Source organism: Parasteatoda tepidariorum, chromosome 7, assembly GCF_982258835.1.
Source record: "Parasteatoda tepidariorum strain Cologne lab strain chromosome 7, Ptep-v5.0, whole genome shotgun sequence".
In the NCBI taxonomy this organism is placed as follows: Eukaryota; Metazoa; Arthropoda; class Arachnida; order Araneae; family Theridiidae; genus Parasteatoda; species Parasteatoda tepidariorum.
The window spans coordinates 64,780,960-64,805,799 of record NC_141761.1 but is presented as its reverse complement, the minus strand read 5'-3'; the positions used below and the strand labels follow the sequence as shown (position 1 = coordinate 64,805,799).

Below are 24,840 nucleotides of genomic sequence, written 5' to 3'. Positions count from 1 at the left end.
TTTGAAATATGTAATTGATTTTGAATATAAATTATCAACCATCAAATTCTCAATGGAATATTGTACAAAATAATAAATAAACGCGTTTAAAAAAGTCGAAATTCGGACCAGAGATTTGGTTGATCTTGCAATTGCTTACATTGTTGTGCAGATTAAATTTGTTTCTTAAAGTTAAATTTATTGCAATCAAATTTTTCCAGGATATTTTATTAAAATGGATTCCGAACAGTTTAAACTCGAATAGGAATTTTACAAAAACATTTTGAAGCATTGTCAATTTTCATGTAGAATAACGATACTTAAACATGTTCTTCAACACATGAAATTCGAACCCTTCGAAAAAAGAAAAAAAAACTATTCTGATAGAGATCGAAAAGGCGATTTATTTCATCAAGTTCGTATTCTATAATTCGTCAAATTTAAACATCCGAAAACAAAAATTTGTTTTCATGTGACGCATTTCAAACTGTATCAATAGTTTTGTAAGAGGTCTCTAATTTTCAAGTAAATATTAAACTTTCCAAATTTGATTTTTTTTAACAATCAACAGATGCAAATTTTTAGACTTAGAACTAAAATAATTGAAATCATCCAGTCCCATACATTTCATAACGTTACGTATAAATGTGTTATTTTATCCTAATGAAAAACATTTTATTAGAATAAAATGAATTCATTTCTAATTTCAAACTTATTTGTTGTCCATTAAAGGGTAAGTTTTCGTTTCCTCCAAAGTGTACTAGAAAATTAAGCGATGATTTGTGGAAAATGTGCGAAATCTAAGACTAGCTTATAGCTTGCATAGATGACTTAGTATGAATTAACCATAAAGTTAACGGTACTTTTATTTACGTCACCCTACAGCTGCGCAATGAGCTATTGGAGACGATCTGGGAAACATCCCTGAGGATGATCCGGAAATAACATGCATACGTCACATCCAATTTTACAGGAAGGATACATTCACACACCAGATTTCCATTCACAGGTCGTAACTTTGACCTGAACCAGAGCAGTATTCAGTAATAAATTATAAATGATAAATAAATCATTTTAAATGTGATTTTTATTTTGCACCCTATAAAAAGTGCTTAACTTTGCTACATTCTTCGACCTTTCATATTTTAAGTGTATCTGTAGCTCTGAACAGATAGAAAACATCACTCTGTAATTATGTAATATACTTTAGTGCAACTATTGCGGGGTAGCACCGTTCTCGTACTTCGGGTTTCCGTTTACACCGAACACCCTTCGAGGTGAATCGGCGGTTGATTCCTATTAATGCAACTGCACCCAATTTTGTATACGGTATTATTAAAAAAATTATAAAGATCATTATTAATTTAAAATTATTTTAATAAGTAATATAAAACTAATAATTATTTTAATAAAGAAAATAAAACCTCAAAAGAAATAAAATTTTAATAATAAGGCTTAGAATACAATACAATTAATAAATGTTACAACTTTATAAAACATTAAATTCCAATGCTTTATGCTGTAATGTTAGTAGCAAAATACGAGAGTTAAAGTATCCTCGATTTACACGCTTTTTTTTTACGCAGATAATTCCATGCAAACAAAAATCATTTATTGTTGATATTGTGTTTTGTTTAAAATGATGATAGACGAGCTTCTCACGTGGAAAGACTACAGCGACTTTACAAACCCACATAATTCATCACGGTCTGCTTCACATTTCATTCCGTTACTAAAAAAGAATCGCATGTTATCGGAAATTAACTAAATGCGTTCTTCCAGTTCAATATCAGTCGTGTGCCAAGGGAACAATAAAACCATCAACAGTTGCGTGGGTCGTCTTATACGAGGGAACAAAAGAGTTAAATTATTTATTGGTTTCTTGTTTTAATCGCTCTACTTATCGTTGCGTGCCGACCAAGAAGAAGAAGAAAAAAAAACATGAGCTTCTCTTGATATTGGATGGCTCATCTTTTGAGAAAAGAATAAAAGGAATTTGTGATGTCCTCGAATGATGTCCTCTCCTTTTTTTCTATCATCGATGAAGATCTCTTCACCGTTGATAAAAAGAAAAGGAGAGAAGAAATTTTTATTTCTTAATCCGTTCGAAACCGGTAAACGTAGGAAGATTCTCTTCCCTAGTGCTAAATACTCCTTTAGTACGTATACTTCAAGAGTATACATTACTAAAGCGTACCTATACGTACTAATACAATATGTAGTGCAAGGATACCAATTTGAGATCACGTCCGTGTGATAACGGGCCGCTGGAGTAAAAATTCTATTTTCATATATGATACAGTAGACCAGTGTTTCCCAAACTTAATGACTCTTGCGTACCCTTTCTAAATTTTTCGTAAAAGCTGTGTACCACTAATAAAGAAATGAATGTATTTTTTACTATAAAACAATAGCACAAAAGTTAAAAATCACAACTGGCAGTTGACACCACTAATTATTAACTGTTAACTCTGCAAAAAATAGCTAATAGAAAAATAAGTAATAGCAAATTTTCATGCTTTTAAATAAAACTTTTTGAAATTTTCGTTTGTTGCAAGATATTTCGCATAAGAAAGCGTACCCCTGCTAAATTGTTCCCGTATCCCTGGGGGTACGCGTACCACACTTTGGGAAACACTGCAGTATACCGTAAAAACAAAATCCATGTGATTAAGCATATGTAATCACAGTCTTGAACGGATTTAAAAGAGTTTAACCCACGTTTGTAGGGCCGTCTTTTGGGGTGAGCGGAAAAATCGCCCAGTGCTCTGCACCAGGGATACTCCAGTCTTCTTAAACTAAATATGAAAATTTTCTTTTTAAATTTACTTTTAATATTGAAACCTAAAAACCTTGTTTTCTATTTTATCATATAAATGAAATGGAAAAGTAACAATCTCGTCTTTTCTAAGAGATCTTTATACAAATCGAAATTATAGAATTCGAATATAAAATGATCGAAACATCTTTAGAAGATTAGTTAAGCGTGGTTCTAAAAGGATTCCTCTCTTCTAACAGTCAAAAATCTTGTGTACACAAAATATAAAAACAGAGCGATAGAAAAAAATTAAGGAAAAAGTTAAATTATTTGTTTTTCGGAATTAAATTAGAAAAAAGAAAGAAAGGATACTTCCTTTCTTTTTATCCAACTGAGGGAAAAGCTCCAATTAAGGAGTTTTAGAAAACTTTGGACCAGCTGGGCTCAATGAGTGAGTAAATTGTTTAAGCTCCCCTTTCTAATTCAGGATTGGTTAAGTTTTGATTCGATCTTTACTCTTAATTTAAGATTAAATTTTACCATTCAAGGGGGTGTTTTTTGAAGTACAGTAAAAAAAAAAGTATTTTTGTAGTAGAGGATAATAAAGTAGAGAAGTTGGTTAAATATGTTGAGAGAATAAAATAGTCAGAGAGATAGCACAGATGGAAAAAGCGATATGTATTTAAAAAAAAAGAAAGGAAAGTAAATAAAAAGAAATCTATGATATTCTCCTAAGAAACGGTAAACAAACATTTTCCTATTCAATTTCTTTGTATATTTCTCTTTAAAAATTATCTCATCTGTAGACTTCTCTATGCATTTCCTCCTTAAAAATTATAATTCATTTTGTGTACCAGCAAAATGACTTTAATATTTTCACTTTTCTTTTCAGATCTTTAAAATTAAAATTTTAATAAAAGGTACGCTATTCTTTAATTTTGTGAATTATAATCTTGTTCGTAGTTATAAAATTAAGAACTAAATCTGTGAAACCAAACCATTTAATCAATACACCAAAATAGTTTTCACTATTTTTATAGACTGATTTTTAATTTTTATCTATGTGGCATTTTTTTATCATGAAGAAACAACAAAAACGATTGCTAAACAATCATTGCGAAACAATGATTGGATTTCATACCCATATTCCCTTTCAAATATTACTTCGATTGTCATCGAAACGAGCTTCAACAACAACATTTTTGTAATTAAACTTCCGTTAAAAAAAGCAGCAAAGACAGTTTCAACAAGAGATTTAAAAAGTATGATAAATCTCATTAGTAAAAGGAAAATATGGAACAGCAGGGAATCATAAAAAAAAATAACAAAAAAAAATAATAAAAAAAAATAATAATGTGAAGAAAAAAAACAGATTTTCTGACTTTGGCAACCCAAGATCGCACATATGCGATCACGCGTTTCTGCCTTCACAGCCAAGGGTATCATGTATAAAACCAGCATTTTGGACTCTAGCAATCCAAGATAAAATACATGCGATCACATGATTTTGCCTTCGCAGTCAAGGGTATCATATATAAAACCAGCACTTCTGAAACTTCTGAAGCTTGGACAATGACAAAACTCGAGGGAAATTGTATCGCAATATTTGAGAGAAAGATTTTGCGGGGTATACTTGGTGGTGTAAATGAAAACAATAACTGGAGAAAGAGATTTAACTTTGAACTGTACAAGATTTATAAACAACCTGATATTATTAAATACATAAAAATAAATAGAATTAATTGGATCGCCCAAGTGATTCGAATGAGTGACGACAACACAATAAAAAAGATACTGCATTTTAGACCCACTGGAAAAAGAAAGCGGGGAAGGCCGCGTTTGAGATGGGCTGACTCAGTGGAGTCTGATTTTCTCGCAATTAATGAAAATAATTGGAGATCAAAGAAAAATCGGAAGTCGTCGTCCAGAAATCTTCAGAGGAAGGCACTGGCTCACATTGGACTGTCTGGCCAACTATGATGATGATGATGACTTTTGACTCTAGCAACCCAAGTTCACATGTATGCGATCATGCGATTCTGCTTTCGCAGCCCTGGGCATCATATATAAAATCAGCATTTCTGACTCTAGCGACTCAAGATCACATGGACGTACTCTCACATCTCAGCTCTTATAACAACGTATACGAATCGAGTATCAACGCATCGAATTTTTTATTTTTTTCATAAATTATAGTTGTAGCAAAATCGAGTCATTATTCAATGCTCTTAATAATAAATTTTTCAATGCTTCAAGTTTTATTTCCAGCTTTTGAAACTTGACTTCATTTTTATTGTTTTCAAAATTCTGCTTTTTTCGCATATTTACGAGGAAAAAATTATTTATTTTTAAACCACAGTTCAAATCCATCATTAGCAACATCTCAATTTCTTCACAAAGAATTTAATAGAAATGTTATATGTCAATGTAATCCAAAACTCAAAGTATATGTAATGGACGTAATTTCACACAATAAAAAAAAAACACTAAAGAAATTAATCTACGATGGGTACTTAAAAGTAAGTGATCCCTAAAACAAAATTTTCTTTAAAAGATTAGCAGAATTGCTGTTTAAAAAAGTTCTGAGAAAATTAAGATAATTTCACACTTTCTCGATATCAAAATTATTAATTCTTGAAAATATTATACTGTGACATAACATTCATGTTGAAATTTTTACGTTGTTGTCATTTTTATACCACTTTTAAATATTTAGCGGTAGTACACTGTAAAAAATATCTGTTAAATTTACAGAAAAATACTGTCAGCTAGTGTGCCAATATAAAATTGTTTATTTTACACAAAAATGCGTATTTTTAAAAGCAGGCGCACAAGTTACTTTCTGTTATTTTAACCTAAAACTGTTCTGTTATTTTAACCAACAAACTCTGGTATTTTAACAACAAAAAAAAACTCTTATTTTCACAAAAAACTCAGTCATATTAACAAAAAGAACTATATAATAACTATTCCAGCATTATAGTCTGTGCAAGCTCAGTCAACGCGGGCGATTCGAGCCCAGGCTATCTTATTAACACACGAGCGCTGTCCCTAGAGCCACGATAACTATAGCATGGTTACCTTATTTTATTTTATAACCGGCATTGAACAGCTGATCCAATTCTGAGTTTACGACTATCAATGTTCAGTACCGTCGTCTTGTAATTTTGAACCCAACCTAGAAAACAAGTGAACTCCTGTATCAAGCATTGGAACAAACTAGTCTTTGTAGAGGACTTTTTGATGGAACTAACCCGTTACATATAGAGGAAAACTTCCCACGGTTTGCCCCACTGTAAATGGATTCTGACCCATGATCTGTCTACCACTGAAGATATTTTACATCAGCACTGTATACAGAATTCGTACCAACCACTGGGATTTGAACCTGGATCACCTCATCGGTAGGCGAGCGCTCTATTCTCTAGCTAACCGTGGTTCTAGTGTTATAGTATGAAAAAAAATCTTAAACTTTCTTGTATTGTCTACGTATTTCTTTTTCCTGACCTTTTCCATTTCATTTTAAACTTCTTCTGCGCATTATAATAGGGGACGTTGGTTTTTCAGTTTTTAGTGTTTTCTTTTCCTCTACTTGCTTTTGAAGTTGATGCTTGACCTGTGACTTAGTGAGTTTTTCTGATGATTTTGATTGATTTTCTTTTCTTAATTTAATTATTTTGAATGTATCTTGTTTTTCCTGGACCTCTATACAAAACCTCGGGGTACTGAGGGAGATTTTTTAAGCATTTGCTTCTCCCTCAAATAGAAATGGTTTTGTTTTTAATGGCTACCAAGGCCGGTACCCCCTGAAGACGTCGGCTTCGGTGGTCATATTTTTATTTTTATTTCATTCGTTTCTTGTATTGATACTTTTTTCTGAAATTTCTGCTGCTTCTTAGCGCGTTTTTTTCAAAGAAGTTTTATCTTTTTCGAATTTAATTATTTGTGTTTTTTTTTTCAGCATTTATATTAAACGCCTTACTTATTGAAATCATATTTAAGTATGAAAGCGTTTAAAAGTATATCGGCACAAATATATTATTTGGCAATTTAACTCACCGAAATATTATATCTAAAGATAGATAATGATAAGTTAGAGTATCGATTCAATGATTAAATTAAATCGCAATTTTTTTTACATGATGTGCAGACATAAAATAATTTCTGTTAAGTGAAAACAACTGTAGAAAGTGATCGTAAATTGATTTGAAAAAAGATAGTTATTTTGCGGTAAGCAAACTGTATGGCAAAAAGAAGAATTTGAATTGACAGTTTCAATCCGTTTATGATTTGGATAAAAAGCACAGAAATTTTTTTTTGTGAAAACAGTCTAATATACGGAGAAAAAAAATCTGTAAGGGAAAAAAAAAAAAGAGTTTTTTGCAGCGCTTGGGTAACGATCAAAAACAGAAAGATCTGTATTTATCTTTAAAAAGTTTTTTTTTTCTGAAAAAAATATCCCTTTTTTTCTGTAGAATTTACATTTATTTTTACAGCGTACTCCAGAGGTCAATATTTAAGCGTTTAAACATTTATGTACTGTCTTAGGAAAAAGAGAGCGTTTAATCTTCGAATGTGAGAACATTAAAAAATTTCTAACTGTATTAACAAATGTACTATAACAGAACACACCAAGCTAGTATTCTAATGTACTTTGCGAGTATTCTAATGTAATTTGCCAGTATTGAGTTATTGTTATTCTCAGTTTATAAAAAATCTGAGAAGATATTTTTATTTCCTTAAATTTTTTTCATTCAACCACTCTCATTAATTCATCATTAAATAGTTTTTATTGTTCATAAAATTCCGTTTCAAGAAATGAAATTCTCGCACGTTTCAAGAAATGAAACTTAGGCAGAAAAAAAATTGTAAATTACACGTCTGTGGAAAAACAATAGAATATTTGCTTCGTGATGTGAACTCAAATATCATAGAAGTTGTTTGAATAGTTGCTTGTTTACATTTGTTGAATAATCCAATAAGGAACTGAACCTGAAAAAAAGAAGTTAACGAAATTTGAAAACAGCGTTTGGGAAGAGTTGGCAAATGAAGTATTGTTAATCCTGAGCATCAAATACAGACATTATTTCTTAAAATTTCACCGCTGATTCCGTTTGTTCTACCAACCTCGACGAAGTCAGTGGCCCCGCCGAGTATCAAAGAAGTTGGAAGGGCAAGAGAGCGGTCAATCGTTGCAATCCAAGCGGAACTTGGCGATTATAGTTCAACAGCACCAGTGAAAACTGTTACTATAAACACCCATTTGATGAACAACTATCCAGAAAGTAATACTAGACTGTGCAAGAACAATCTTTTTTTTTTTCCCCAATCGTTTTCAATTTATCCCATGCCATGTCACATAACATTCATGTTGAAATTTTTACGTTGTTTTCATTTTATACCAATTTTAAATATTTAGCGGTAGAACACTGTAAAAAATATCTGTTAAACTTACAGAAAAAAACTGTCAGCTAGTGTGCCAATATAAAATTGTTTATTTTACACAAAAATACGGATTTTTAAAAGCAGGCGCCTAAGTTATTTTAACCCCAAACTGTTCTGTTATTTTAACCTACAAACTCTATTTCATTTTCACAAACTCAGCTTTGCATTTTTACTAAAATGATTTTAATTTTACTGAACCTACACCAGCAGTTCCTAATTTTTTTTCGGCTACGGAACCCTAAAAAAATGAACCATCTTTCAGCGGAACCCCGATTTCATAAATTTTATTAAGGTAATTGTGAACATTGTTACCTATAAAACAAACTATTTCTAAAATATTTAATTACACGAGTAAATATTTTTCATCATTTTATCATTGATATTTTTAAATTTCTTTTGATATCCGACAGTTAAACTAAAAGTCTTTGTTCTATATCTAGTCTGGTTGGGAATTTGTTTTTGGTGTATATACATGAATGAATAAAATAAACTGAATGAAATAAAATAAAAGAATAAAATGAACGAAATAAACTGAATAAAATGAATGAATGAAACTGAATAAAATAAACGAATTATGATTTACTTCGAGATGAATACTGTTGTTGAAAATGGTTATTAGGCAAACATATTTCTTTATTAAAGAATTGAGTATTTTGTTTTGAAAAGCGTGATAGGAAATACGCATGAAATATTTTTTGGCTATTTTGATTATTTGTTCATTATATTGTTATTAGAAATACTATACTTTCTTTTAAAAAAATACCACTTCCGTTTCATTTTTATTTTCTTTGAAATAATTTCATAAAGGCAACCTAAAGATTAAATAAATTATGAATTATAGGTATATCTAAATATATTCAGAAGTTTCAAAACTCATCATTGGCTATAAAAAGTACTAACTCGGAACCCTAAGGATTCGCGGAACACCATTTGGGAACCGCTGGTCTACACCAATGCAAAGGGGAGCAGAAAGCTTTTAAATAAGCTCATTATTTTATAATTAGAAATAAAAACAGATCTTTGTATAATTAAAAAAAAGAGTTATTAAAAAATTCTAATCCAGGACGATTAAGCTATGGGAAATTCAGATCTAGCATTTGCATAGAGTAAAAAATTACACAAAGATATTGAAAGTTCATTAACTAAAAGGTATACTTTTTTGATAGAGAAAACCTAAGAAAAACCAAACTCTATCCTTGAATCAACATATCATTCAAATTTTCGCAAGTTCTTGAAGGTTGTGAAACTTTTCTGTATTTATTTTAAAATTAACTTTTTTGTATATTTAACATGAATTCCCAAAAACCTTTTAAAGACCATAAATAACAAAAACGGTATTATTATTATTATTTATTTATTTATTTATTTTTGCTTAAGAGTTAAGAACTTTGTGTATTTTAAAACTTTTCTTAAAGTTTTTGTGGAGCAATGCAATTAATAATAATCATGTATTTTCAAAATTGCTACAAACAATTCTGTCTATCACATAGCATATATCCACGTTCGTGCGCTTTTTATTTTTTTTTTTTTTTTTTTTTGCTAATAAAATATGTTATACAAACTTTCTTAGTGAGAAAACAACTAAAAATAACGTGAAATGATGGGCATTGTATTACAAGTTAAGCACACATTAGCAAAGAGCATAAAATAATAAATGAATCTACTAGAATACATAGAGTTAACCTGTCGAATTAACCACCCTTTTAACTTAGCCTCTGTTATTGAAAACCGAATTTATAATATAAAATAAAAGGAGACAAAACTTTAGTATCCTGAATAAATTTTGATCTTGTGCGCTGGCAATTGAAAAAAAAATCAAAGTGAGACTAATATTGTTATTGAATGTGCGTTGTATTTTTTTTCTGTATGTGTGTTGGATATATTTTTTTAAACTTACGAGTTTAATATTAAAATAACGTAACGAATTGTAATTTTCATGTCTCAAGATATATGGGGTACCTGCTAAATGAACTTTAAAATTCATGTTAGAAAATGTAATAGCATTAATTTTGATTACTAATATCTAAGCATATTTTGTAATAACGTCTTTCTACTTGTAATTAAAAATTCGCCACCATTTTTTGGGTGTTCAATGTTACGTTGCATTTTGTTTTGCAACGCAAAAACTACCAAAAATGTTAATATTGCTGCAGGAATAATACAATTACAGAGTTGGAATTTAACGTGCTGAAAGGGGCCATTTTTTGTAAACTCAACATTAGAATTTTTTTATTTATTTTTTGAAATAGCAGTTTGTTTACAAGTTCTTCAATTTTAAGTGATTTATGATTGAGATGGGGTATATCACTTTGTTGACTTTGTCTTACATTTTGCTTAGTTGCAAAAAAAAAAAAAAAAAAGAAAGAAAGAAAAGGACTTAGAAATTTGAAATTACAAGAATGTATAGGAAAATTTAAAAGGGGTATGAGCGCATAAAGAAAATCGAGATTCTATTATTAATTCGAAAATTATCAACTGTTAAATTTTCTGAAAAGAACATACCATGCGGAGCGATCTATAGACTGTGGAAATACAAGCGGCAAATCTATAGCAGCATTAAGAATTGACATGTTGAAAGGGCTATTTTCAATTGTGAATTTAACGAGAAGTTTTTTGCGAAAGCTATTTCACTTTCACAAGTAAAATAACAGTGAAAATAATAGTTTTTCCTGTCCAGATGATCTTTCATTTCCTTTCGATTAACATTAACAAAATATTCTTACATAAAATTATAATAATTATCTATTTTATAAAATATTTTTTTTCTTTTTTGAAAACTATTGACTCTTGATTAAAAAAAAAGCAACGATAAAGGAGAAGCAACCACGTATATTTATTTATAGATTATAATATATAGATTATAATATATAGATTATAATATATATATATATAATATATATATATATATATATATATATATATATATATATATATATATATATATATATATATATATATATATATATATATATATATATATATATATATATATTATATATATATATATAAATATATATATAATTGGTGACAAATTATAATTATAATAACAAATAGAAAAAAAAAATATTAAGAAATTTGAAGAATTTTTTTCTTTCACAGTTTAAAATCTTCTATTTCCATTATTGATTCTAACTTGAATTTTTTTTAAATGATAAAATCTCATTTAAATAATTCGTAAAATTTTTCTTTTACACGCAAAAAAAATTTCTTTTTTTCTAACTAATTTTTTACACTGTAACTAGAAATGTAAGCAAATCGATTGCACGGTGAATGGGTGCACAACCCATTCACCGTGCTTAAATGAAGGACGGCAGATCCAAGTACCTAGACATGTTAACACAAATATTAGTGCTGAACACAAATATTAGTGCTGAAAGACGCAAATCTTTTTATCAGTCAACTTAGTAAAATATTTGCATGAAATTAAACTCGTTTAAATACTAAATTTTTCTATTTATTATTTTAATTCTTTTTTTTTCTTTTCATCAATCAACTTAGTAATACATTTGCGCAAAATTAAAGTCCTTTAAATGTTAAAATTCTAAATGGTATAAAATAAAATTATCGCATTATAGCAACAAATAAGATTCAAAATTCAGTTGGGATTTAGTTCGGTATATTTTTAGCTTTAGGACATTTATATTTAGTGAATTATAAGAGATTTTATAAATGTTAAATCTTAATACGGTTTTTCAAGCTCTTTTTTAGCTACAAAAATTAGAAACAAATTTTAAAAACAGTGAACAGTATAAAAAATTCAGGTTCGAAATTTAATAATATTGTATTAAAAATATTGAGATTTAAAAAAAAATATATGGAAATATCTAGTTATTGAAATACCTGATTCAAAAATCGCAAGTCGTTATAATACCAGATTAAAAATAACAAGATTTTCGAAATCCTGTGAAAAATCGCATCAATAACTATTGAAAAACGATTTTTAAAAAAACTTTTAGATTTGCGATGCCTCTCAGATTTGTGTCCTTTATTTGCGGCAAATTTAAATGCGCAATTCGAGTGCCGTATTAATACACATTTAAAATATCGGGATTTACAAAATTATGCTTAAATGCGCAGCAATAAGAAGTGAAACAGCAATAGAAAAAAATTAAACCGAGAAAAGATAGTGATTAGAAAAAAAAATTAGAAACGATACGATACTTAGAAAAACGAGTATAAGTCAAAACTGAGTTACGAGTTAAACCTAGATATACGTACTTAGAGAAACGATACAGAAATAGTACCTAGAGAAAGAGAGTACTTAGAAAATAGTACGATAATATTGAAACAAAAAAAAGCAGGTCAAATGTGATAAATATTTACACAATTCAAAACTCGCGAGTGGTTGTAATGTATGCATTAAAAAGAGATCGCGATTTTAAAAAACACGTGTAAATCCGATAATAACCTCATAAAATACTATCGAAAAGTCACTTAGATTAACTATAAACTGGACACAAATGAAGAGCTTTAAAAGTGATTACCAAAATTCGAAATTCACGTATCATAATTCTGTCGAAATAAAAATATTGGGATTTTTTAAGATTTTGGAAATTCGTTGCGATAATCACCGAAAAAAGCAATCGAAAAACTCCATTGATTTAGGTTTGGTTCATTAAAAAATGCGCAATTCAAAAATTCCAATATTTTTTATTTTTTTAAAAAAAATTTAATATTTTTTATTACATTCAGGTTCTTACTATTCTCTTTTATTTGATTTACTAACGTTAAGACCCCTTGTATCAGTTACGGTTTGCAGTACGACCCCCATTTTCTTTGGTGGAACGTTTAATTATATTCTCTCCACCTTTAAAATGAGCACCAATATTTATGAGACGTCTGAATTATTATTTTGAAATATTAGATAAATAAATTTGAATGATATCTTATATTGACACTATCTGCTCTTTTAAATTGTGATTCATGATGCGTACTACTCTTAAAGTTATGATTTTGAAAAGTTTGAATAAAAAATCTTCGCATAACATTTATTATTGAATAGCAATAAGTTGAAAACCGTAAAGAACGGAATCAAAAATTTTTTCGAAGTTTTATAAGAAAACTTCTTGTTAAGGTAAACCAAATTTATAGTTACTTTTTTAATGGGTTTAGATTTCCTTTATTTTTATGCCTTGTAATCTTTTCTCTTTCTTTACTTCCAATTACATAAAATACCTCGGCAATAGTTTACAGCATTTGCTTTAAATTATAGCTTTACCATGATTTGTTGCTCATGCTTTGCGTGAAGAGTATTTATAATTTGTAAAGAGACTGGGCAAATTGCACAAAAATTCCCACATTTTCTACCTTGACTAAAAACGCTAGGTATTCTAAAATAATTTAATGCATTTTCAATAATATATAGATCAATCTTATATAAATTTATGTTAAAAACAATTTTTTTAAAGTAAGGAAAATGAAGAAGAAAAAAAAAATCCCATTTATTAAAAGAAAATTCTTACATTTAAAAAAAAATAAATAAATAAACAAAATTGAACTTACCTTTTTGAAAGCAAACTAAATATTATACGAAGTTGGAAATATGAACTAAAAACACCATCCTTAGCAATTTTTGAATAACCAATTAAAAGAAGCACACGATAAACGTTACAGAAAGCACCCACATCACTCCCGAAAGAAAACGATTTTCTTTTCCACAAACAAAACAACTCCACGCCGGTAAGTTGAATGAAAACGACGTAAGAGGTCACGTGATATCTTTTTCTTTCTGGATTGATTACTTTTAGAAACCTCTTTAAGGGTCCATCTTGGCCTTAATAAGTGACCTTCTTTTTGATCTACTATCCTATATTTTGCTAAAAACGAAGAAAGGAAAATATCGTCAGATCAACAGCAAGAACTGAGGTCCGAATAATTTTTCTCGTTTGGTGTGTGTTAGAGAATGGAGGCGGGGCTACTCGGTCGAGCAAAGAGGTTATTTGCCTTTTGGCTTAACCGCCAGCAGCGTGAAATTCAAAGAATGCTTTGGATTTAGTGGATCACACCTGATCATGACATCAATGTAAATAAATAATTTCTCGATACAGTGTTACACTTTAACCCTCAGTTGACACCTGTGAGCTATTTCATCATGTTTTATTCCTAAATTTCCGTTACATTTTTTTTTTTAAATATCCTCATTAAAGATATTAACAAAACATTCATTTCTTTTAAAATAAATTGCAACCTACATATTAATTAGTAAGTTTTTCTAACGGCATTTTTTTATTAAAATTTATTCGAAATAAGGTTATATGATTTGCTTTTGCATATAGAAAGCTCTTACATTGAGCCACAGATAGTTAATTCCTTTTCAATATTTAATTATTATAAAAATAGTTATTAATTAATAATAATAATTTTTGAATGTACAATGCGAAAATCAAATGATAAAACTGAATAATTTTTGATCGGATTTTAACGTAGTACTAGAAAGTCAATCTTAATAATTTGAATGCTTACGATTGCAGACGATATTTTAAGTAACGAAATCGAACATAAAAATTGTTTTTCTTTTGACAAAACAGACTTTTTTTCCCCCATGGACAAATTTTGATTCTTGACCCTTAAAATATGGAGGAAAATCAATCTAGAAAATATGGTCCCTGTAGCGAAGACAGGAGAGTAATCCAAAGTTTGGACTCTTTAATGCGATTTTTTCTTTTTGCTTATTTTGCCATACGTGAATCAAAATCTTCTTGGACATGATTATAAAATATGTTTACCTAACAATAATTTCTAGCGAAATTGAACTGTGCGATTCGTTATAATTATTTATTTTAATAGTAATTGAAAATATTTTGAATAGTAGAGCAATCAAACTATATTATTTCAATACGAAAATCTCCACAAAATACGAAATTGGTTTAAATGGTTTCTGCTTCAACAAATTTCAAAAAATTCTAGATTGCGAATTCGAGACTTCATTCAAATTTTGCATTTTGTCAATTAAAATTAGGCAACTTAAAATTGTGAGAAAATTTATGTGCCTCTAATAGACACAATAATAAATAATAATAATAATTATTTTTTACATTGAATTAGCATGCGATTTTTCAAGAAGTTTCAGGGACCGACAATAAATTACGAAAGAAAACCAGTATTGTTTAACACCCTATGGCGAAAAAACAAGCAATAAGTTTGTAACTTACACCGATTACTTTGGTAATTTGCAATAACTGCATAAAACGTCATCAACATAGGATGGTTGATGTAAATCACATGAAGTTTAAAAACTTACAAAACAAAGTTTTAAAAACTGTCCACATTTAAGGAAATGTGAACAGTTTTTGAAACTTTTTTAAATTTCTCAGGAAATACTGAGAGGATTATTTTGGAACGATAGTGGTAATTAGTTCATGCGATTTTTCATACTTAGCAATAAGGTGTAAAACTTTCAGAGGTTTTAAGGACCGACAATAAATTACGAAAGAAAATAAAGTATTTTTGAACACCCAATGCCAGAAAATCAAGCAATAAGTTGGTAACTTACAGAGATTACTTTGGTTGCTATTTGCAATAACTGCATAAAATTCCATCAAGCTAGCTTATATATATATATATATATATATATATATATATATATATATATATATATATATATATATATATAATAATATATATATATATATATATATATATATATATATATATATATATATATATATATATATATATATATATATATATATATATATATATATATATATATATACATATATATATATATATATATATATATATATATATATATATATATATATATATTCATATATATATATATATATATATATATATATATATATATATATATATATATATATATATATATATATATATATATATATATATATATATATATATATATATATATATATATATATATATATATATATATATATATATATATATATATGTAATACAAAAATAATAAATACTTTTGTGTTAATAAAATAATTAAAACTCTTTCGGTTTCGTAAAGTGTCTTTGTTAAAGAGTTAGAGTAGAGATATTCTATTTTGGGAATTCAAGGCTGAAAACATACCACTGAATAATAATTAGATTTATATTTGAAAGGAGGAGTTATTTTTAGAATCTTGTCCCTCTTTCACTTCCATATTAGGAAGCATTAAATGATTTTCCATGGTGTACAAAGGCATGTGCGACTGGGACCTAAGTACACCAATATCTGTAGTATTTAATGTGAGAGCGAACGTTTTCGCATGTCTCTTGCTGAATAACATGTTCCAATAACCATCTGGAGATTTGTCCACACCCCCTCCTGTGTGGAGTGGAGAGGTGAACTGTTGTAACCACCAGCTATCTTTAAATAAAGCTTTTTATAACGTATCATGGCTTTCAACTGCATTTCTTAATATGAATACACCAATAATAACAGAGATGTAGCCCTGTTATTATATATATATATATATTATACATATACATATAGCCATATAGCACAATAAATACAAAAAGGAGAAAAAGAAAATTAAGCAAAACAATAAGTTTTATTTACAGTGCATAAGCTGCAAGTAAATGGAACTCATAAAATGAGTTAAAAATGTAGAGAAAACAAGGAAAAAACTACAGAGCAGTAGAAAAAAGGGGGAAAAAATATGGAAAAAAAATAATAAAAATTTTAGTAATTTTTTTCGGATTTTTATTATTATTTTTTTCTTTTTCCCTTACTTTTTTGTTCTGTAATTTTTCTCTTGTTTTCTCTACATTTTGAACTGATATATATATATATATATATATATATATATATATATATATATATATATATATATATATATATATATATATATATATATATATATATATATATATTGAGCAATTAAAAAGTAATTACAAAATTATTGCTTCAAAATTTGAAAAAAATTCATTAAAATTGAGCAAGATATAACTATTTAAAATAGTTCTTTTATACTGCACACGCGCGATAAATATTTCAAGAAAAAAATTTATAATTTTGTAGTGAATCGAATTTGGAAACAAATAAAAAAAGTCTGATTTGAATATCTTAAGAATTTAAGTAGTTTTTGTACTTTTTAAAAGAAAGTTCAGAATGATGTGGGGTTTTCACAAATTTTATTTTGCATTATTAAACAAGATTTATTAAAAAGGGCGCCGGCATTGGGCGGGGTCTTCCCCCGTAATAATATTTTTTTCTTTTGCCTGTTTTCTTTCCTTATACCACAACAGTTGGTGTCCGGACGATTACTGAAAGGCAGTGTTTCCCAAACTTATGACTTTTGTGTACCCTTTCTAAATTTTTCGTATCGCTGTGTATCACTAATAAAAAAATGAATGTATTTTTTACTATAAAACAATTGCACAAAAGTTAAAAATCATAACTGGCTGTTGACAGACACCACTAATTATTAACTGTTAACTCTGCAAAATATAGTCAATAGAAAAATGCATAATCGTAAATTTTCATGGCTAGCTTTGTTTTTAAATAAAAGTTTTTGAAATTTTCGTTTGTTGCAAGATGTTTCGCATAAGAACGTGTACCCCCGCTAAACTGTTCCCGTACCATTGGGGGTACGCGTATCACACTTTGGGAAACACTGCTGTAAGGTACCATTTTATTATTAAATTTTGTCTCATAGTACGAAATGAAACCTGTGGAAAATCCCTTCTCATTTTGAGTTTTTTTTAAAAAAAAGAAGAAGTGCAAAATCTACTTAAAAAATTGCTTGAAGCTCTTTAAATATTCAAATCAGACTTTTTCATAAGTTGCGAAATACGATTCACAGCACAATTCTGAAAAGTTTTTTTTAAATTTTTCTGCTCATGCGAGGTATAAAATAATTATTTTAAATTGTGATATCTTGTTCAGTTTGTAACATTTTTTTCCAAATTTTAAAGCAATTTTGTAATTAGTTTTTAATTGCTCCAAAAAATTTGTTTAATTTTAATAAATATTTTTAAAGCTTCTGTTTTGTTTCTAAAGTTGTGACTTAAAAAAAAGTTTTTTTTTGCAAAAAAGAAAAACAAACATTTTGTAAAAATGTCCATATCTTCATAAATATTTAAGTTAGATTTATGAAATTTTATAGTTATTGCAAGTAATAACCAAAGTAATCGGTACAACTTACAACTTTATTGCTCGATTTTCTGGTATATGGTGTGCAAAAAGATATTTTAATTCGCAATTTATTGTCCGTGAATAAAACCTCTGAAAGCTTTGAACTTTATTGCTAAGTATGAAAAATCGCACGAACTAATAAACTCTAAAATTTGGAAATAATTATCTTAGAATTTCTTGTGAAATATTAGAAAAATGTTAAAAACTGAAAGTGTCTCTTCTATTACAGTAGGGTAGTGTATGTTCAAGAAGTTTTTCACTCTTTACTCCACCTGAACTGGAAAAAAAACCTATCAAACAAGTGAAAAAGGTGGGAAAAGAGTCCCATCAAAAGGAAGCTTATTCTGATTGAAACCAAAAATATCAAACTTACTTTTTCTCTCTTGGTGGTAGGTAGGTACTTTATTCACGTTGCACTAGAGCTGCACAATGGGCTATTGGCGAAGGTCAGGGAAACATTCCTGGGAGGACGATACGAAGACAGGACATCGAAATTTTGATCCTCTGCAGAGGATTGCTCTCCTGCTTTGGTAGCCCGACGACCTGCACGCGAAGTCGAGCACTTTACGGTAGAACAGTTTAATGGGGACGCTTCCGCGCTCCCTCTCTTGCTAGGCAGTCTGATCAAAGTCAGTGGCGTACGCAGAATTTTTTCATAATTTTCAGAAATTACTAAAAGAAATTCGAGTATGTAATAAAGCACTATTACTTCCCTAATTTAGACAGCTAGACAATTTTGACTTTTTATTTCGACAACATTGTTTAGTTAAATTTTGTTTTTATTTTTTAAGTTTAAGAATATATTTTTTTTTATAATAAGAGTTAAAATATTTTATTTTTATTAAAAAGTAGGAATAAATCAAGCCAGAAGAAACTACTCATACTGTAACAGCTACCTAAATAATAACCATATAAATGTGAATATTCCATAGAAAACCAATGAATTTAACTAAAAAATGACTTTCCAACAAATAGGGAATTAAACCAGTATACAAACACGCTAAAAATTTATTGATTTATACTGTAATATCCAAACGACGGGGTTTTTTTGCAAGTTCGTTTAAAATGTCTTCGACAGCTGGTGTAAATTTTCTATGAATGCTTAAGAGCGCCAATCCATTCATTCTATTATTTCCCGTTGAGTTGCGTAAATAAGTCTTCAAACGGCGCAAAGTCGAAAAGGATCTTTCGTTTGCACTCGTTGAAACAGGTAGAACGACCAATATTTCTAGGAGTTTGAAAATGTTTGGTGTTATATCTTTATTGCACATTCCAAGAGCATCCGCCGCAGTTTTTGGAACACTACCTCCGTCTTCACTAATCCTTTTTAATCTTTTATACCAGAGTTTTAGTTCAGACTTAAGGCTTTCTTTACAGGTATCCAAATCTCCAGCGTAAAATTCCACTAATGCTTCAAAAGCCTTTATGTTTGAAGGTTGGCAAATGAAAGGATCGGCAGGTAGAAGACACTGAAATCCTTTCAAAATATCACGATGCGATACAAATCTTAAGTTTAATTGTGTTATAAAATTTTCTATAAATGGAATAAAAACACTAACTCTGAAATATGTTTCCGGTGTTGATGAGGGAAAATTATCGCGATTTTTCTGTCTTCCTGTTATTCTAGGGATTTGCATGGAAGTGGAAGATCCAATGCTTGTTAGCATAAGAGAAGAAGAGCTGAATATTTCAGAGCATGTTTCAGTGGCATTTTCACGCATTAATTTTAGATCTTAAATGACATCTTCTGCAAGACTCACTGCCTCTATCAAATCTATGCTTGTTTTTTGTAGGTATCTACAGAGATGGATTGTTATGGTGAAAACTTAGTAAATGCACAAAAGAGATATTACGAACTGGCAATTAGATACTGTGCACAGTAAAGAATTAGCCTGGGCAGCTGATTCCTTATCCTTCCATTCTGATATTTTTTGTAGTGTTTCGGCGATATGCTCGAAAAGTTCCACCACAGCGGTTACTGAGTCGTATCTTTTCATCCAACGGGTTGCACATAGCTGTTTAATTTTCTCCCTCTTAGAGCTGGTTTCCATCTCCTCTATTGCTGAAGATAGGACATACTGTCTTTTTGGCGAATTTAAAAAGTCGTATAATGTTTTAATTGTCCCTAAGCAATTTCTAATGCCAGTTATTTCGCATGCATTTGATACAGCCAAATTGAGGCTATGAGCAGAGCAATGTACATAGAGTGCTGATGGGACAATACTTCTTACGTGGTCTTGTACACCATTAATTTTTCCACTCATTGATGCAGCACCATCGTACCCCTGTCCACGTAATTTTTTTATATCAACTTTCATAGACTGTAATTGGTCTAATATTGTTGTTGCTATTGCTTTTCCGGTTAAGTCATGCACCGGAATGAATTGCAAAAACTGTTCGGTGATGATAAAATTTTCTTTATCGACATATCGAACGCATAACGATAATTGCTCTATACCTGCAATATCAGTTGTTTCATCTGCAAGAATGGAAAAGCAAGTTGCATTATTAATCTTGCTGACTAGTTTTTGCAGGATTAAAATATCGCAAATCTCAATAACTTCGTTCTGAAATCGAGGGCTGGTATACTGAGCATTTTTTCTGCTTGACTCTAAAATGTTCTTAAGAGTCGAATCGTTCTTACTCCGGAAACGAAGCAATGCCCGAAAATTTCCGTCGTTCTCTTCACCTGGTTGTTCAGCAATTATTCCCGAATCCTTATGTCCTCTTAGAGCGAGACCTTGATTTCCACAAAATAGGATGGTTTCAATGATTGGAGTAATGTTTTTTCTATTTTCTACTGCTTGCTGCACTGTCAACTTGTTCATCCACAGGTTTCATCTTTCCAAATAAAATATCGTTTAATGTCCCAGCAGTTTCGATCGATTTTTTGTGATAAAGACATTTCTCGTGTTCAGAAAATCGCTCTTCAGCATTTTTCCAGTTGTCAAATTTTACATTGCACAGTTGGCCTAAAGGTTGCTTTCCAGAACCGGCACCACTTGGGGCGAAAAGTACACAAAATTTGCAAAAAGCACCACCCTTAACCTCAGAATATGCAAGCCATTTCCAGCGATAAAGCCATTTGAACTGAAATTTCAATTTTCTTTTTCCTTTTTCAGGAAAAACAAATGCTGGATTGGGTTCCCAAACATTTTTAAGTATATCCAGTTTTTTATCCTCGCATGTATTATCTTCTGAAAAAAGTCCAATGTCATATGGGTGGGAAGTAACACTTTGAGGGCCGCTTTCACATTCATCAGATTCTGTTACGCTAGAAACGTTTTCTTCAACGGAAGTATCACATTTCTGTTCCACAGAAAAACTTACATTGGTACTAGATGCTGTCACCTCACTAATTTCAGGTCGTGATTTTTTCTCAAAGTAATTAAAAATTGTTAAATTCTTGCGTTTAGACATCCTAAAGATCTAAGAACAGCAAAAATATATACATATATATTGGCACAGAAATATCTACTAAGCTACGATCTCAAAGTTTCGAGCTGGAATGAATAACTTTAACGAGCACAGAGTCTCCAAAACAAAACAGATTTAGAAACAAGCTCCGAAGGACAAGCGGCAGAGATAACTCTTAGTCTGACTAAAATCGAAAATAAATGTAACCCCCTTTCATATAATTTTTTTTAACCGCATCTACAAAATTCTCGAATTGTCTCAAAGACAACAGAACGTCTAGGATTCCAGACCTCGCGAATGCTAGCCAGTCTCGAAAACTATCGCGACTGGCAGGTCAGAAAGGAACCAGTGATCGGGGCTCGCCCGTAACAGTATCACGTGAATTTGGTTTCAAAAATACAACCCTATTATAGTAAATGTTTTATCAGTATTCTGAGAAATACCGTGAGAAAAAAAAAGTAGGCATAAGGCAAATAAAAATATATAGTCTTAAAAAATAATAACCCTCATAATTTCTACTAAAATTTTTATTTTTGTCTGTATTATTTTGTAAATTCACTTTGTCTGAGCTCAAGGGGGGGGGGGGTTAAACCCCTAACCCCTCCCCCCCCTTGCGTACGCCCCTGATCAAAGTTGTCACCCACTCGCTTTTTAACAGCAGCCAGTGGTGCTTGACTTCGGTGTCCTACTGGGAACCGTGTCTTCACGATCAGTCCACTGTGGAATTTCTCTTTTGGTGGAAAATCAGACTTGGGTCAAAACTTCTTGCTTCAAATGTCAGTTAATAAGCTCCTGTTTTTTTTTTTTTTGGTTAACTGTAGTTTTTATGCGGCTCGAGGTAAAGGCCATGTTGACTGCCGCACGCGTTTACAGTAAAGTCTCCTTCAGGCCACGAGTACCGCTGTAAAAAGCGTATTCTGTTAAGTACTCTCACCGATATTTTAATAATGCTAGACTCAGGTGGTCAGAACAATATCTCGCTCCGTTTGTTCGGATGGTATCATGTCTGTTTATTTGCGTCGTTGCTTCGCATCTGTTTCTCATCTCGCCACTTTATAGTGCGGTTTTGAGAAGAACTCCTCCAAATTGAAAGTCCGGGGCTGTCTGCTGCTATGGTAAGAAGCGAGAGCACATTTCTAATGGGGGTGAAATGGAGGAAAGAAGGTGTCGATTGGTTTACTCACGACTACCTACGCTAAGATTAAGACAAAACTAATCACCCCACATTCCCATTCGAAGTGACCTTTCCTCGTAACCATAGTACCCGCCACGACGCTAGACGAATTTCTGGAGGAGTTCTCCTGAAAGCCGTATTATACACTATCAGTTTGAATCTTTGCTGAGTAAAGAGGAGTATAACTTAAGATCTTTACCCTAATTCGTTGAAATTTCGAAAAGAAAAATGGAAAACTTATTTCCTAGTGAGTCAATAACAGTGAACAAGAAAGCTTTTACGAGGCTCACAATAATTTTCTTAATAAAACTTTTTTATATTACTTTTATAACAATTCAATAGTTTTTTGTAACTTCCTGTGAAATATCTTTTCTAATTCGCCTTCCAACGAGGTCAACTGGGTTCGAATCCACATCCGGCTTCCACCCACCACAGGGCTGACGTGAAATATTATCATCAGTAGTAGATGGATCATAGGTTAGAGTCCTTTTACAGTCAGGCTAACCGCGGAAGGTTCTCGAGGTCTTCCTCTCCAAGTAGCACAAATGCGAGTTAGTTCCATCAAAAAGTCCTCCACGAAGGCAATTTTTTTCCAATACTTGTTCTTGGAGTTCCCTTGTCTTCTAGATTGGGTTCAAAATTACAAGGTTACGGAATTGAACATTAGTAGTCGTAAACCCAAAACGTGGATCGGCTGTTCAACGATTGTTAAAAAATAAAATGCATACGAATATCCTTCTCAAGTAGTCAACGCGGCCCGATCAGAAACTTTGCTGTCACCCGAATATGGGTGATGTGGCAGTCAACGTGTTAAGAGGACGTAATAATACCGCTTAAGAAATTTTTCATCGTTAATATTCGTTTACCTCCCTAAGTGAATTAAAATATGTAAAAAAAAGAGAGCAGACAAACCTAGAGTAAGCCATAAAGTTTTAATTGCTAAAAATAAATTGAAAGTGAACTTCCCCACTGCATAACCCTAAGTTATCCCTCTCTTAATTGGTTTACAATTTGAAGGCCGGCCAGGTGGCCGAGCGGTCAGCGTGTCTGACTGTGAAGCCAATGGTTGCGGGTTCGAATCCCGCTCAGGGCATGGATGTTTCTCTCTGTGTGTGTTCTCTATTGTGTGATGTGTGAATGTGGCCCACCCTATAAACGGGTATGTGGCAGTGTGGCGTGGGTAATGTTGCTCGCCTCCGTGACTTAGGTTCACAGGTGCCCACTGGGTAACGTTAAATGAGTAACAACTCCGGCATCTTCCTAGGCGAAGAACGAAAGTTCAGTGCCTGCCGTTAAAAAAAAAATTAAAAATCTCCTGTAGGTATCTGAAACTTCATGGTTCAACTCTAGGTTGACCTGATAAAAAACAAATAAGAATAATAAAATGAAATAAGAGCTGTTCCTTCACTTGGTCTTCTTACTACTTGTTATTTGAACCTCCAAAACTTTAAAACAATATTATGTAAGCTCTCTACAATTTTTTTTACTTAATTTGAAATAAGTTACGAATATGTTGACACTGTCATTTAACTAAAATTACGAATTTTGAAATTAATATGATTTTTTAAAAGACAAGCGAAGCTCAAGTGTTCCTTCACTGGTTAGTTTACCCTATATGAGTACATATAAATTACCTATTAGGTATAGTGACGTATATCTCTTTCTAGAAACTGATGCAAATTATATACAAAACTAATCAAAATTCAGTTACACACTTCGTTCAAAATCTCTGGTTTTGTTTTTGAGAAATATCATGTACGCTTCTACTACCTAATCACAAATATTCATGCATCTTTCATTTTAAGCTACTGTCTGCCTGATTCCACTTTATTTGGAGTGAGACTTGCCTTCCAACCGATTCAGATACTAAAATGAATATATATCATAAGATTTATCAATGCGTCTGAACATTTACATTAATGCATCCTTTTTATTTTTCGAAACTGTTGATGCAAACATTCATTAGGGATCAAT

The 24,840-nt window shown here is 30.6% G+C and overlaps 1 protein-coding gene across 1 annotated transcript in view; it reads right to left on the bottom strand.

The window, feature by feature from the left end:
* Positions 1-14,210, bottom strand: part of CalpC (calpain C) — a 77,389-nt gene extending 63,179 nt beyond the window's left edge. The window contains exon 1 of the mRNA XM_016068654.3: positions 13,685-14,210. The gene's annotated coding sequence lies outside the window, so the exon portion shown is untranslated. The remainder of the gene's footprint in view (positions 1-13,684) is intronic.
* Between the last annotated feature and the right edge of the window lie 10,630 nt (positions 14,211-24,840).